General features: G+C 48.4%; 1 long non-coding RNA gene across 1 annotated transcript; it reads right to left on the bottom strand.

The window, feature by feature from the left end:
• Nucleotides 1–966: 966 nt before the first annotated feature.
• On the bottom strand, nucleotides 967–2324 carry LOC119464314 (uncharacterized). Its single transcript, XR_007463652.1, has 3 exons — nucleotides 2226–2324; nucleotides 2023–2112; nucleotides 967–1324 (listed from the first exon to the last, which is right to left on the bottom strand). It is a non-coding gene; the product is annotated as an uncharacterized LOC119464314 (long non-coding RNA).
• Between the last annotated feature and the right edge of the window lie 12495 nt (nucleotides 2325–14819).

Genomic DNA, 14819 nt, shown 5'->3' with positions numbered 1-14819 from the left:
TAAAAATGCACTGTCATTCCATTTACTTTTGAACAAAACGCCGTTTTATGCAATGAAGCACAAAAGTAACTGGACGGCCAATGTATTTCTTCGCAAAGTTCGGGAATTAGTATCTCGAAACTGGTGGCATCCTGAGGATTCATTCCGTTTGGTTCTACCTTGCGAACTCGAAAGCTACGATTTATAAACGTCAATGTGTGCTGTAAAGTAATCAGTTAAACATAATTAGTGATTTTTCGTTAATTACTCAATTACGCATTTCTGTTTCTCGCCTGGATAATGTTCACCTGTTTGGGCAATCCAGGTCAAGGATTATAATTGCGCTATCGGCCACAGATGATCTTTAAAAACTACAGAAAGTCTTCGCAGAAACACATGGTGTATATTCACATATAAGGTGTGTCTTCATACTCTGAACTTGCATCCCGAGATGCCACTCACACTGGAGAACATCGAAAGTTCAAAAAAATTTACTCGCCATCCCTGACCTACGAAAGTAGATGTCCAGCGAAGCTGTTGAAAAACACCGCTACAACTGCTGAGGGGGTTATGCAATGCTATATGACTTTAGAGTAATGATAGTAATGCTATTTTAGAGTCCTTTAAACTCCTTCCCCCGTGTAGCGTAGCAAACCGGACGTGCTTCTGGTTAACCTCCCTGCCTTTCCTTCTTTTTCCTCCTCCTCCCCCTAGAGTAATGGTAGTAATGGTAATTTTGACAGCACACTGCCACCCATAGCGGTGCTGCAACAACATTGAAATCAGGTGATAGGCTGGTTATTTTCTATACGAAAGGCTAGGGACGTCACTCCGCACGTCGCAAGCTGCCGTCGCCACGGCAGCTTGAACAGTAATCTTTACCCGGAAACGTATGCGGTAAATGTGCTTCGCATTGCATGTAGGGTCAGGAGCGCCTTAACAATTATGTGGTTCGGATGCTTGTTTTGAGCTTGTTCTTTATTGAAACGTATGCTGTTCTGTATGTTGTATGTGATTCCAAAGAGTGTATGTACTGTTCGCTTCGCTTTGCTGAGTGTTTGTAGCCTCTGCCATACGGGGGTATGAGCCATTGCATTTGGTGTATGAGCCATTGCTGATGTTAGTTTTCTGTCGCCGTTACGTCATAAAGAAATCCCGGGATCCTAGTCAGACAGTTTCGCTGTAAGACACATTCTGCTTCATTTCGACTTGGCGTATGTTTTCACCTCGACAACACTTTGCTCTGTCACTTCAATACTGCAGGCACTCTGGAGCACTTGTTGGCCATGATACTTTCGTTGGTCTGCACAAGCACGACAGTGTACGTGATGACGGAACTCACAATCTGCAAAACAACAGCAATACTTAATTGTGAGCATGTTTGTATTCCTGTTCATGCCTTGTATTCATGCATCCGTCAGCACCGCAGCCGCCATGCATATAGGGTTCAGCATACGCAGCGAAGTATATGATGTTATCTCGCTGCACGTGTATCCAGGCACCCGATGCTAATGAATGCCTGGTGCATTCCGTTAAGCTTAGTGCTGAAGATTTAGATGGCTCTTGTTGGGTTCCAGATTATCAGCTTCTATTTAATTCTTCGTAGGTACACTGATGGTTATCGTTGCAAAGTTTCATGGTTACGTAAATATAAGTGCTGCCTCTAAATGATTGCCTGAGAGCGTAGGAAATTTGTGAAGCGGGTTCTCATTGCAAACTCTCAGGAACTCTCATTGCGAAGCAGCCAGCTTCTATAGAAAAAAATTGCATGGATCCATGCATGAAGTCACAGTTCCTGAGGCATGTCGCAAGTATAATACGCTAGCTACCAGTGTTAAACATTCCCAACGCGAGTCACATATTTAGCACTCTAGTTTACGTACAAACAGCGCAATAACTGGCTCAAGGTAACCACTATTTGGCTCTTCTTATAGATGCTTCTAGGCAAGATAACACCAATTTCCGCAACTAACCCCAGAGCATAAGCATGCAAGTGTTTCTGGAACATTCGAAGCAGATGAATAAAAAAATTTAGCAACTTACTGTTACAATCAATGGCAGATTGATGACGAACATACCGCAGCCAGTCAAAGAGCCCTGAAGGTCTTCTACAGTTAATATCAGTATATGCAACTGAAAAAATAAAGCAACTGCAGTTACAAAAATCTGCATGCAAGTGAGGAATACGAACAATATCTTTAATGGCGTTATGCAACCGCAGTGCGCCGCTTATTTCGTGCACGTACCCTGTGCGTTGCAGCATCTGAAAGTGTTTCAAACTTTGACGCTTGAATGATGCTGTGGATTCGGGAAGCCTGCAACAATTACAACTTATTAGCTCCAGTAAAACTGTGCAACAGTGTAATACGCCCTTAACCACTCACAACAAGCTGGTATCGCTGAAAACAAAGGTTTAAAGGTATTTTCAATTCAAGGCTGACAATACCTCGAGCCAATATCTATCCCATGTAGCTCAGAGAAACATGGTGAGAGCGCAACCGAGTGCGAATAATTTCTTTGCGTTTCTTCATCACAGTCTCTTCTAATGATCCGTATTCCCTACTGTGCAATGATATCCGGTCAGTCTTGGTAAGTTTTCTTTTTTTATTGCGATAGCAATTATATGGACACTCCAAGCTGATTTCTGCTGTCGCCGTCGCCGTGAGGTTCCGTATAAAGTCCAAGGGCGATAAAATCGTCGTCGCGAGCCGTATACTGTATGTGCGAGTGAAAGCGCGCGAGGGACGCGCGCTTTCACGGAGAGCGAACGCACGGCGGAGAGCAAACGCGGCTTCCGTCACGCGAAAGGCCGTGGGGGGATGGGAGCGAGGGAGGGGAGGCGACGTTTAGCTGCGGCACCAAATGCGTATCATGCGACCGGGTGCAAGGGCAACTGGCGACTCAATCTTGCACGCGAAAGGAGGAAAGCGGGAAGGCAGCGCGGGAGGGAGGGGTGTGGCTTCTACCCTGCCAGCAACTGCGTACTTGTACTTTGCGCGGCTGCGGGTGGTCGCGCGCACCGTATCTTGAAAGCGATCTCCACACGGCTCTCACCTTTGTATGCGCTGTGCTTTCGCCGCTCAGTTTCCGCTGAAGCGATAGACCGCACGAACCTTCGCTCGCTGCTGCTGTCGCGCTTGCTCGCGCCAGAGTTTTGGCAGCGGTTGTCTGCAGTCATTGAGTGTGATCTATTATGTTTGCTTGTGTGCGCTGGCATGATGCTTGTTAATTCAGTTAGTAAGCGAATGGGTCCAAGTTTATACAGCCGATAAAACGACTATCCTTACTCCGTATAGCTCTCTACTAATTTGCTATCGCAATTGATGCTTCGTCTTTGGGCGAAACTGCGGCATTTTCAGACGAAGTCGCCAGGTTCTGATCCCCAAACAATCCCTATTGAGCGAAATTTGCTAAGCGATGATCATGATTATAATACTATATATAATTAGATATTTTCTGTTAGTTTTATACGTCCCTAGACATTTTTTAATTACAGCTTTAAATTACTCACTGCAGTGACGGTGTCAACGGTCAGACTGTAAAAAGGGGATAAGATCAAACCTTGATTTTCGAGAACAGTATTAGATCTCAACCTTCTGCATCGACTAAAAAGCAATCATAATGCACCCAGATAGCTCATTACTAGGCTGTTCGCTATGTCCTTAGAAGTGGCCACAAATGTAGGCGCATATATCACTCTCAAAAAATGATCGAGGCGATGCATTCAACTTAGTCAACGTTCCTCGATCAATTTAACTCCGACTATTTATTCGCTATAGGTCTCACCAGAGCCCCAAAAAGGCAATGTTGTCCTTAAGGTGACTAAAAAATTCAGAGCCCTTCCACTACTGTGAAGATGGAAGCCAGCGAAGCTGTGACCCACGTGAACATAAGGAATGTACCTGTTCTTTGTATTTTAAGTGTAGGAAAAGTAAAGGAAAAAGAAATGAAAGTGGTCGAAAAAAGAAGTTGCTGCGGGCGGTAAGCCGAACCACGCATTAGGTGTGCGGCGCTTTACCTTTAACACCGCTGCCACCAGCCTCCCGTCAACTTTCTTGAGTATTTATGCATGTGTACAAGATGAGCCATGAGAGTGTTAGCCAGCGCCACTTAGAACCATGGTCGCAACCGCAGGTATCTCGTAGTACGTGAACTTGGAAGCAGGCAGCTGGCTAATAAAGCCTTGTAGGCTATTTCATGGAACCAAAGCTGCCGAATTCAACGCCTTTATGCAAAAAGAGAGAAGAGCAAGGAGAACTGAAGGCTTGAATTTTTTTGTCAATTAAGTTTGGTGACATGTCTCAGTCCACAAACGAGACACCACTAAGGCCATTGTAATTTCCCACCTAAATTACCAAACTAAAGCCATCTACAGCTAAACATGAAATTAGTCAACAGTATTCACGCTGACAAGCTTTTGGACGTCATTCAAAAGAGAATTTCACGAGGCCCATTCAGGCCGAATCTACAATTACATCTTACCATCTGTGCTGTCTCCTTGCACTTATCATGTATCGCTCGAAGATTGGCGTAAACACTCGTAACATTACAGTCGTAAAATTGACTAACTACTGCATTCATTTTTTGTTCTACAAAAGCACAGCATTGAGATTAAAAACAACGCGCGTCATAGACTTTAAGATTTTAGCTAAAAAAATCCCAGAATTTCGCTTCACGGAAGTTCCTGGCCTTACCTCGTGAGTCATGCGGCTAGCGGCAGCCGTAGAGAAGAAGATGCCCGCGGCCATCATAGCGACGTACGACCAGTTGGATGCATACTCAGCGACGCCTGCGTTGGAGGTGGCCGTGTTGTACAGCATGGCGCAGAGGAAGAACACGCTGCCGCAGTAGTACCACAGCGCCTGGCCACCAACGAAGGCGTTGACCTTGCGCAACAGTTTCTGCAGCTCGACCAGGTTGAGACGCACGCTCTCCGATGACAAACCCTTCGATTCAGCACGAGATTCGTTCGCCATTTCAGACTCGAGTCGATCGCCCAAGGCGGCGAAGTACTCGCGGAAGAGACTCGAAAAGTAAACAATCTGCCAAAAGACCATGTTGTACCAAGTCGAGACGAGAAAGCAGCTAGCGATGTACCACGGCACGAAGAGTCTCTTGACGTGGTCGTCGTAGCCTCGGAGCAGGTAGAAGGCCACCTTTATCTGACCTCTGCGACCCACGACATACTTGAAGGCGTCTATCAGTGTGTAAAGAAGACATAGTAGGGTGACCTTCCTGAGACGTCGACGCAGCGCTTTCCATGTCTAGGTGGAGGCTTGGTTCTAGCTTGGCCGCCGTGACGACTATGTCGGCAAGCTGCGTCCTCCTGAGCAGCAGGTTGCAAAAGTTGAGAATGACTTGACCGTATATAACGAAATAGAGGCCGCTGCGAGTGATGAAGGTGATCTGGCCAGGTGCGCCCATCAAGCCAAAGCACGGTGGCTACGTAGACGAGCCCAACGCAGGAGCACAAAGCGATGCAGATGGCGGAGTAGGCAAGCCCGAATGGCGCCCAAATCAGCCAATAGAACCTAGACTTTTCGCAATCTCTTCTTTCGCAGACGCCCTTGACAAAGGGGCAACCAGCTATCTTGGATACGAACATCATGACGCGGAGACCATAACAAACGGCGGTCGATGCGTTGTCCATTTTTCCTTGTTTGCGGGAATGCGCCACAAAGTGGAATGATTTATACAACTGATAAGTTCATGTGACCCTAAACGTATGTTGGGTCAGAGCAACGGAGATAAAAAAATCATACAGAAGTTAGTCTGATCTGAATAACGAGGATAATGTCAACCTATACTTGGCAATTTGTAAAGTCGAAAGAACACGTCAACGCAAAACGTAGCCAATCCGATAAGTCACAGATATATATCTACTATAGCACAGAAAAGCAGCGAATACCTGAATTAAAGCGCTGTCAAACATAGATAAAGACTTAAGATGAAGATGACGAGCACTGTCGTTACATATGAAGCTAGAAACCGCTTCGTACGTTGTTGTTCGCTCCTCGTCAACGCCCATCAAGCGCAAGCAACCTTGAAACACCGCATAGTCCACAGTGATGTGTATGACACCCGAAATGGCGTGACTCACTCTCAAAATGCGAACTCTGGCGAATGCAGTCGAGAACTAAACGATGCCAAACGCTATTGTGCGGCTATGATCGCGCCAATACTCGTAGCTCCCAGGCGTGCAAGCAATGTCTTGCAGGATCAGGGCATTTAGCAGCCTTTCGGCTCATTGACGCAGTAGGGCCGGCTTGACCAATGAGGACCGAGAAGTACGCGGCGGCCGTATCGCAATTGTCACGGCGTTGTCGATCGCTGTCAACACATTGTAAATGTTGTACACGCCCTCGAATGAATGCTCGAGTATTGTTTAGGCGTATTCAAGGTACATGAATGGATGTTCGACGTGAATGCCGGTCGCCGGGAGTGTGATCCGATCGTTAAACCATTGTTATTCCCGTTGCTGACTCTGTGCGAGCATCAAAAGGACTTCACTGCTTATTTCTTAGGGCCCATTGAGCCTTACTAAACTCTTTTTTTTTTTTATGTATCTAGCATTTGTAGCGGCTACGTCCATATGCCAACAGTTTCTGAGCACTGATCGTTTCGTTCGGCTCGAATCGCAAGAAGCATGCAAAATGTTTCTTTTTTCTTCCTTCGGCGAACAGGCCTAACAAACATGCTTTTCTGATATTTTTATTGCCATGGATGCTCTGAAGAACCAACTATACCTTGAGGGAATTAACATTTTCTTACAGTGTGTACACTCCAGAGAAAATAAAAAGAAAGCTTCCTTGCTCTTCCTTGTTGCTGTCGCTGTTTGTTTCTTTGTTTGCTGATGCATCGAACTTGTGATAGAGTTTCTCAATTTGGCATTCATTGCCAATGCAGAGTCAGATTTCGATACTGTGACGGAACAGCCCGCAAAACGACAATTACGTGCAGTGTCAGGGTCTTCAGCAGCTCAGAATCCTAAAGGCTTCCCGTGTTCTAAGACGCATTACTAAAATCCATAACGGGTTCGTGTAGGAAGCTGGCCTAAGAAGTGTGCAACTAGCCCGCATTTCTCGTCGCCTGACATACTTTCCGAGTTTTTTAAGGGCTACATCTTCAACCGCTTCTCAGTCACTCAGCCACAGGAGGAAGCTGAACACTTGTGTCAACTTTTCACACTTTCGGTGCGCATCGTCTTGTGAGTGATGAGGACTACCAACTCCACTGCCATACTTTTGCCAAACCTAAAAGACAACGAAATAAGGAAGTATTTTTATCCCCTTATTCGCAGGAGGGTGAAAAGGAAATCGATACCGTATGCCACAAAAGCTCTCGGGCGTAGACGCACAGAGAGACATCGATGCATGCAGGTGCTGTTAAGACGGATGGCCTACAGCCGTGTAAGCAGCGCAAGTCGTGGAGGGTTGGACACCTCCTGCTACCAAGATGAATAGGGAACGGGTATGCGGTCGGGAACTAGTGTTTCTATAAACTACAGCGCAATCAGCGTGAACTCAGAAGCACTTGAAGCAATCTTACGACAGCGCACGACGTCTTGTGGGATGCTTGGAAGGGTACTAGGTGCATTACACAAGAGGCTAGGTTAAGCGTCGTCGACTGCAAACGGTGGTTTTAGTTGAAGATATAATATGCGCAGTTTTATTATTGAAACGCGAGAGAGCAGGTCTCGAAGCCTATCGCGGTGAAGCAAAAGAGTCCATCTGCAAGTGACAGGTAAGGGGCTCTTGGTCGGAGTAATCAGGTGGCTTTGTGCTAACAAGAACGTAGCCCTAATAAAACGAGTTCAAATAAGCAACCACCATTTCTTAAATAGAGCCCTAAACAAGCTGAACGTGTTGTTTGAAGAATTCGTTAGAAAGTATGCCTATTTCCAGCTAGAAATAATGCTTTTACCCTAGCTTTCGAAGAAACTTTGAAGAGATACTAAACTTTCCGAGATACTGCCAGTATTTACTCATAATCATTTATTGCAGGGCTGCTTTGCTTTGCCTTGCCTTACGCGGGAGCACAATACACGCACGGAAAATCATGCCAGTATGTTTACCGAGTGCCTGTGAAGTATATGTAACCAAAACCTTCAATATTATTACGCGAATGCCAATCTCTTAGATGCCGAAAGCCTCCCGATAGCATGGAACGACAAACTGAGCGAGGTTTAGGACACACGTGGACAGCACACACCAGAGCGAACGACCCTCTAATAAGTTGTTCTTTCATTACGTTAAACCCTCTTTTCATTGCGAAGCGATATCATGGCTGGATTCCTGATAAGAACGGCGTTGACGATGTCGCTTCTGCAGGACACATCCCATTTTCTTTCGGAGCAATATCGTACGAAAGGTCTCTATGACTTGAGTAGCCTTGAAACTGTTCTTTCATTATCACTCACCTCCTCTTGTTTCGGAATAGCATAATGCCTGGGACCTTTGTGCCTCTAGAAGCAGTTATTCCATTCGATCACACCCTTTTTTTTTTTTCACAGCGATAACTCCAACCCTGCTGAACAGCCGCGATCTCTGCGATGCAAAACAATGCAGTCGTACGGACACTGTATGAGACATAACGAAAATTTGAAAGAAAAGTTAGAAGAGCATCCGTGTTTACTCAAAATGGAGCTTCTCATGTGAGGCATTCATAGTGGGCTATACATATTCCAATCTCTCTTCCACTTACCCATTTTTCCCAAACGGCCTCGAGTCATTATTTAAATATCCTATTCCATGTCTCTGTCTCTATATGTCTAACAGCCCGTCTCCAAGTTTCGTTACAGAAATGTGGCCATGCAAGTCCACGGTGGTTCCTCTGGTACACAAGCGCCCCGTGCCAGTGACAGTTTCTGCGGTCCTCCCTGGAAGCAAATTGCACCTGCAGGAGTCCTTGTTGCAGGCCACCTGTCACCCATTCTACGCCGGTTTTCGCCTTATCGCTCGCGTGCAACGCCTGATGGGGTGCTGCTTTCTGGAGAACCTCCGCTCCGACCGCTACGAAGATGTGACAGCCCGGAGGTTCAGCCTGTACCTCCTCTACCCACTTTGCGTATGGATCTACCTTCTCTGTAAGACTGTTATGCTCTAAAACATTCTGCAACCTTAATGGTGCTGCTTTTTCTCATGGCTAACATCCTTATGCTTAAGCTCATAAATACTATTGTTGTGCATAGCAGCGAGCTCGAACTATACCTGTGGTGAGAGAACTGTGTATTTATTCTATACACCACCGGCGGTGCATCGATATATCTGATACGAGAGTTTGCGACCGATAGTTATTAAAAATTATTTCACGTCCTTTTGCGCCTTATGTTGCAGCAATCATCATGTTTACATGCCGCAAGACGTCGCCCCAAAGAAAACTTCTCTTGCCCCCATCCACAAATGTGAGGGTGTTAGCCGCGATACAAAACAAGCGCCATTCATACAACCATAAAGGCGTGAAATAGTTTAGTGTGTACGTTTTTCATGCACAGGTTTTCCTAATGCGTTAACATTTTTAGAGTGCTTCCAGGACTTTCCGGTGGCTACCTATCCGTCTGTCTATCTATATATCTATGTTTGTATCTAACCATTTTCCCGTCAACCTGGCTCACTGTCTAGTCCATGGTCGAATAGTTACAGTATCGGGCTGCTGTGCGGTGGGAACTGGGCTCAAAGCCAACCGTCGGACCAACTTTGGTCTCTGAGTATGTGGCAATGTATACACATGTGCCGCTATCCAACGAACCTCTTTCCCGCCGACAAGTGTCACTGTAGATGCGCGTCTGGGTGTGTGCAGCTTTTCAATGAAACTCTTTGAGGCCGACTTGGAGCACCGGGTAATTTCCACTCGGTCTGTGCGGGCCTTCATTGAACTTATTTGATGCCATATTGGGTAGCTCGGTATGTGCCAGTAGGTGGGTGCGGCTCTCTACAATGACCACATCCTTTAAATTTCTCTGATGTTGGGCGCAATCAAACTCGCTTCACACAGCTTCGTTAAGGACAGCAACCCAGCCATTTAGCAGGCAGCGCCAGAATATAGCCAGGGTATGTGCCGCTCTTGAGTGAACGTCTCGCCAACTTGGGTCACTCAGTATGTGCCTCTGGTAGTGCGACAAGCGAGGGAACAATTCTCAACGCTCGTACGCACCAGCGCGTGCACGCTTCTCATCTTGGAGGCAACACGCGGACACTTAATGGCGCAGCGCGGGAGTCAGCTACTCTACCACTGAGCCACGCCAACGTTTTTCTTTTTTTTTTTTTTTTACATGGAAGCAGAATCTTCAGCAAAGCAAGAAAAAACAAAGCACTACAGAAATTTGAGGTGGCTGAAAACACATTCAAAACGCAGGCAAGCATGCGCAAGCGTCCAATAAAGGCGTCCAAACCGGCGCTGTTTTCTGTGAAGCGTACACGCTACGAACGTACGCAGCAGATTCCCGAAAATACGACCGAGTGCTTCGCGGTGGTTGAGCATGCCTGTCACACGTTCTACTAGCTGCGCCAAAGGGAATGTAGGCCAAGTACCATGAACATATCCTATAGAAGTCTCGCACGCTTTAATTGCGCGTTGTGTTGAATTCTGTGAGTAGTTTTCAGACTCGAAAAGCGCTTGAAACGGACGCACGACCTTTTGCGCTACCGCCTGCATCGTCGGGCATGGAAAGCGAGCGCTCTCTGTTTCGACAAACCGCGTCGAAAGCAGGGAGACCTGACGATTACGCTGAGCAGCGCGCGGTCCCGAAACGAGGTAGCCGCTGTTATTGTTGCTTGGAAAATTGTCATGAACATGAGGGTCGTAATCTTGATGAGTGGTTCTATCGGTTCCCCAGAAAGCCTTATGAATCGGAGCGACTGGAGCGCTGGATACATGCTGTTCGACACGTGAAGTATACGCAACAGAAACGCTGTCTGCTACGTATACATGTAGGGTATTTACAACTTATACACGTAGGATAAGCAACACGGCTCGTTCCCCTGCCGAGCACTCCGAACGAATTAATGAGGTTAACCAGGCAAGGTTAGCAAAGGGCTCCGTCAAGGCCAGCCAATACCAACCCAAAGTAGTTTCGGAGCGCGCAGCCAACACGGGGCAGATTGCAGAACCACGGCTGTCAGCATGCGAATTTGCGAACTGGTACCACGCATATACACAATTTGAAGAATTTTGTGGAGACAAATGTTGAAAATTACGCGCAACTGCCGTGCATGCTCCAAAAGTGCTTGCGCGATTGACTGTGCTGCAGAAACGGCATAGAACCACTGCGGCCCGAATTCGGGCCGCCGATGGCCGCGGCCAGCAGTCGACGGTGGACCTTTCATGATTCCGTTTCGTCGTTTATTGCAGATAATTTGGGTTTCTTAAGAGCAATCTCTTCGTCTATCATTGCCGCTAATCGCGCGAACATGCCTCATAGAACTTTCTTGTATTTAAATGTCGTATGACTTGCTAGTAGCAGCGCGCTGAAATAGCCCCTGCGATATCCTGCACGTCGTAAACGTACAGGGCGTTGAACAAATTCCTGTCTTTTGGAAAAGCGCTTGGCCTGAAGAATTCTTACACGCCTGAAATTTGCCGAAATCCAAACCGCAGCAACAGTGAAAGCGGCGGCTCCATTGCGCGCGTGAGCTTTCAGCAGCCTACGGCCACCTGTCGGCCTACTCGAAACCAACAAACTCGCCGTAGGGGGCGCTGTTTCGCGGTGCTTTTGCAGCGCCGCCTGGGCAGCGAGTCTTTCCACTCTAGGCGAATTTCTGCCATCGTCGTTGTCGTCGCCGTGAGGTTCCGGATAAAGTCCACGGGCGATAAAATCGTCGCCGCGCGCCGTACGCTGTATGTTCGAGTGAAAGCATGCGACGGTGAGCCGGCAATCGCTTTGCTGCTGCCGCGCTCTCTCGCCAGGCCGAAAGGATCCGAAGGGAATGTGGGCAGGTGGAGGGGCCGCGCTTTACTGCGGCCGCGCGCTCCTGCCGTGCCAGAGGTCTCCGAGGGGAGGGGGGACGCATTCTGCGCCGCGAGCGCCCACCCGCGCGGCTGTATCTTGGAGGCCATCTGCGATGGAGGCAGAGTCCCCAATTCCTGTGTTTTCCTGGCTAAGATCGCGTTGATGCGAGAACCGGCAAGAAGCTCAATTCGCTCGCTGCTGCTGCTGCTGCGCTGCTGCACTTGCTAGCTGGTACCGGGAAAATGCCCTGTAAACGCGTCCTAGCGCACGAGGAGACACGCGATAGGACATGAGCGCCGCGTGGCGTCTATACGTACAAACTTTGCATTGCAGTTCCGTTATATTCTACCACGTGTTCCGACATGTAGCAACTGCATATAGCACTTGCACACATGTAGCCGAACCTGGTTAACTCAAGCAGGCTAGGGGACTATTTGTCACCACCCTGTTTCGAAGGGGTGCCAATAAACCATCATCATCATCACTATCATCAACAGCAGCGTACCGTGCCACGCGTCAAGGGGTGTGACATGTGCACCACGTAGTCTGGACACCTGCGTTTACTATTCGGTTCACGTTATGGCGCCTCCTCGCAAGGTACGAACCGCTGCTGAAGAAGCGAATCGTAGAGCTACGCGAGCGGCTGCAACCAGGCAACATCGGGCTCAGCAGACCGCTGTGCAGAGAGCAGCACCACCCCCGGTTCGCCGTCGACGCCGGGCGGACAGTTCAGATCGTTCTCGTGAAAACGTCGCGAAGAGTCTTCGCCGCGAAGACCCTGAAGTGCGTGGTGCATAAGAATGGAGCTCCCATGGAGCCGCTCCTCCAGCTTACGCTGTGACTGTGCTGCGTGTGCCGCGCAGTCCTCTGACTTCTTTTTTTCTGTTACTTGCGCAGTTGTGGCCATGGTGGTATTGGTGGACAACCAGCAGCACAAGCATCGCACTCGGGACACAGAACAGTTGAACAAATTCATCTTGATCGCCTCCGTGGCGGCGTTGAACTTGGAGGCGGCGCTCAACACCATGCTGCTCATGTTCCATGCTCCCGTCCTGGTCGAGCTACTGCGCATGTGCACCCTCATCGAGCTGCAAATCAACGTGCCGACATACAAACAGCGAGAGGCTGTGCGAACCGCCTGGAATATTATCGCCTTTCAGGTAACGCCACTGACGCCATCTGGGTTAGGGTTGCACTCATGCTGACTTTGCGAGACTGTCTTGAACTTTATCAAAAAAGGCAATGCAGTTTTGTCCAATGTACGGTGCAGTACGCCCATAAGTAAACCGCTGTAATGAATCTTGGCCAGTAAAGAATACCAATTTGCCTCAATCCCCTAGCTCTAATAGACACAGTAGTCATTGAAACTGCTCGTACGTGGCGGCGCTGTTCTCCACGGCTTTCTGTCACATCGCCCTATCAGTCACTCCAATGACACTCAGTTCCATTCCGATAGTTCCTCGACAGTGCTTATTGCTAAAAATTACTAGCTTAATCTAATTGCTAGGGCACAAAAATTTTAGAAATGTGCCTTTTTAGTGCATGTTAATTTGATGGCAGTGCAAAATTATTTTACGCCCTGCCGTCAATGCAATACTGTTACAAGCCAGAACAAGCCGATGCATTCCGCACGCTCACCAGCTTGCTTAACTCATCCCATCTTGGCGCATTTTGACCCCACCGCGCATATACAGAAATTCGAACCGACGCCTGTGGACACAGCATCGGCGCTGTTCTCGCGCAGCGGCCACAAGGCCAAGACCGCGTCATCGCCTACGCCAGTCGCCTCCTTTCCCCTTCCGAGCGCAAGTTCTCGATGACTGAACGTGAATGCCTTGCTCTAGTTCGGACAGTCGCAAAATTTAGACCATACTTGTTTGGCCGCACCTTTTCGGTCATTCGGACCACCATGTGCTCTGTTGGCTCTCATCCCGACTGGACGACTTGGTCGCTGGGCGCTAAAGCTTCAATAATACAGCTTTGATGTCCTTTACAAGTCTGGCGCCATGCACCAGGACGCCGATTGCCTATCATGTCATCCCGTGGACCCTCCCGACTCCACCGCCCACGATTCCGACGCCTGCGACCTAGCCATCTCCGACTTTAGTGATATACACAATCAACAGCTCAGCGATACAAACCTGCACTCCATCGTCGATCTTCTACGCGCTATTCACTCCGACCCGTCCCTCCACCTGCTCGTGCTCCGTGATAACATTCTCTACCATTGCAATACCAACTCCGACGGTCCCTAGCTTCTGCTCGTAGTACCTATACGACCCTCCGTTTATACTCTCCTCCACCAGCTCCACGATACCCCAACAGCCGGACCCCTCCTAGTCTTCCGTACACACGCCCGCGTGCGGCGTCGGTTCTTCTGGCCAGGCCTTTACCGTTTCTGCACGCCGGTATGTTGCTGCTTGTGAGTCATTCCAGCGCCGCAATCGCCCGTCCTTGTTACCCGCGGGTCCACATCAGCCTATCGACATTCCAACTGTCCCGTTCTACCGCGTGGGCCTCGATCTTGTTGGACCATTCCCGACTTCTTTCACGGGGAACAAGTGGATTGCCGTAGCTACTGACTACACCACACGATATGCCGTCACCCGGGCACTGCCAACAAGCTGTACCACTGACGTCGCCGACTTTCTGCTTCACGATCTCATTCCACGACAACTGCTGACCGATCTCGCTGCCGTTCGTTTCTTTCAAAAGTCGTTGACGACATCCTTCTTTCGTGTTCCACACGTCACAAGCTAACCACAGCCTATCATCCGCAAACAAATGGACTTACCAAGCGTCTTAATCGCACGCTGACCACGATTCTCTCGATGTACGTTTCCGCAGATAATCGTGATTGGGACATCACTTTGCCTTATGTGACATTCGCTTA

Source organism: Dermacentor silvarum, chromosome 9 (assembly GCF_013339745.2).
Source record: "Dermacentor silvarum isolate Dsil-2018 chromosome 9, BIME_Dsil_1.4, whole genome shotgun sequence".
Classification (NCBI taxonomy): domain Eukaryota; kingdom Metazoa; phylum Arthropoda; class Arachnida; order Ixodida; family Ixodidae; genus Dermacentor; species Dermacentor silvarum.
Note: the sequence above shows the minus strand (reverse complement) of the source record. Positions and strands in the feature narration are given on the sequence as shown.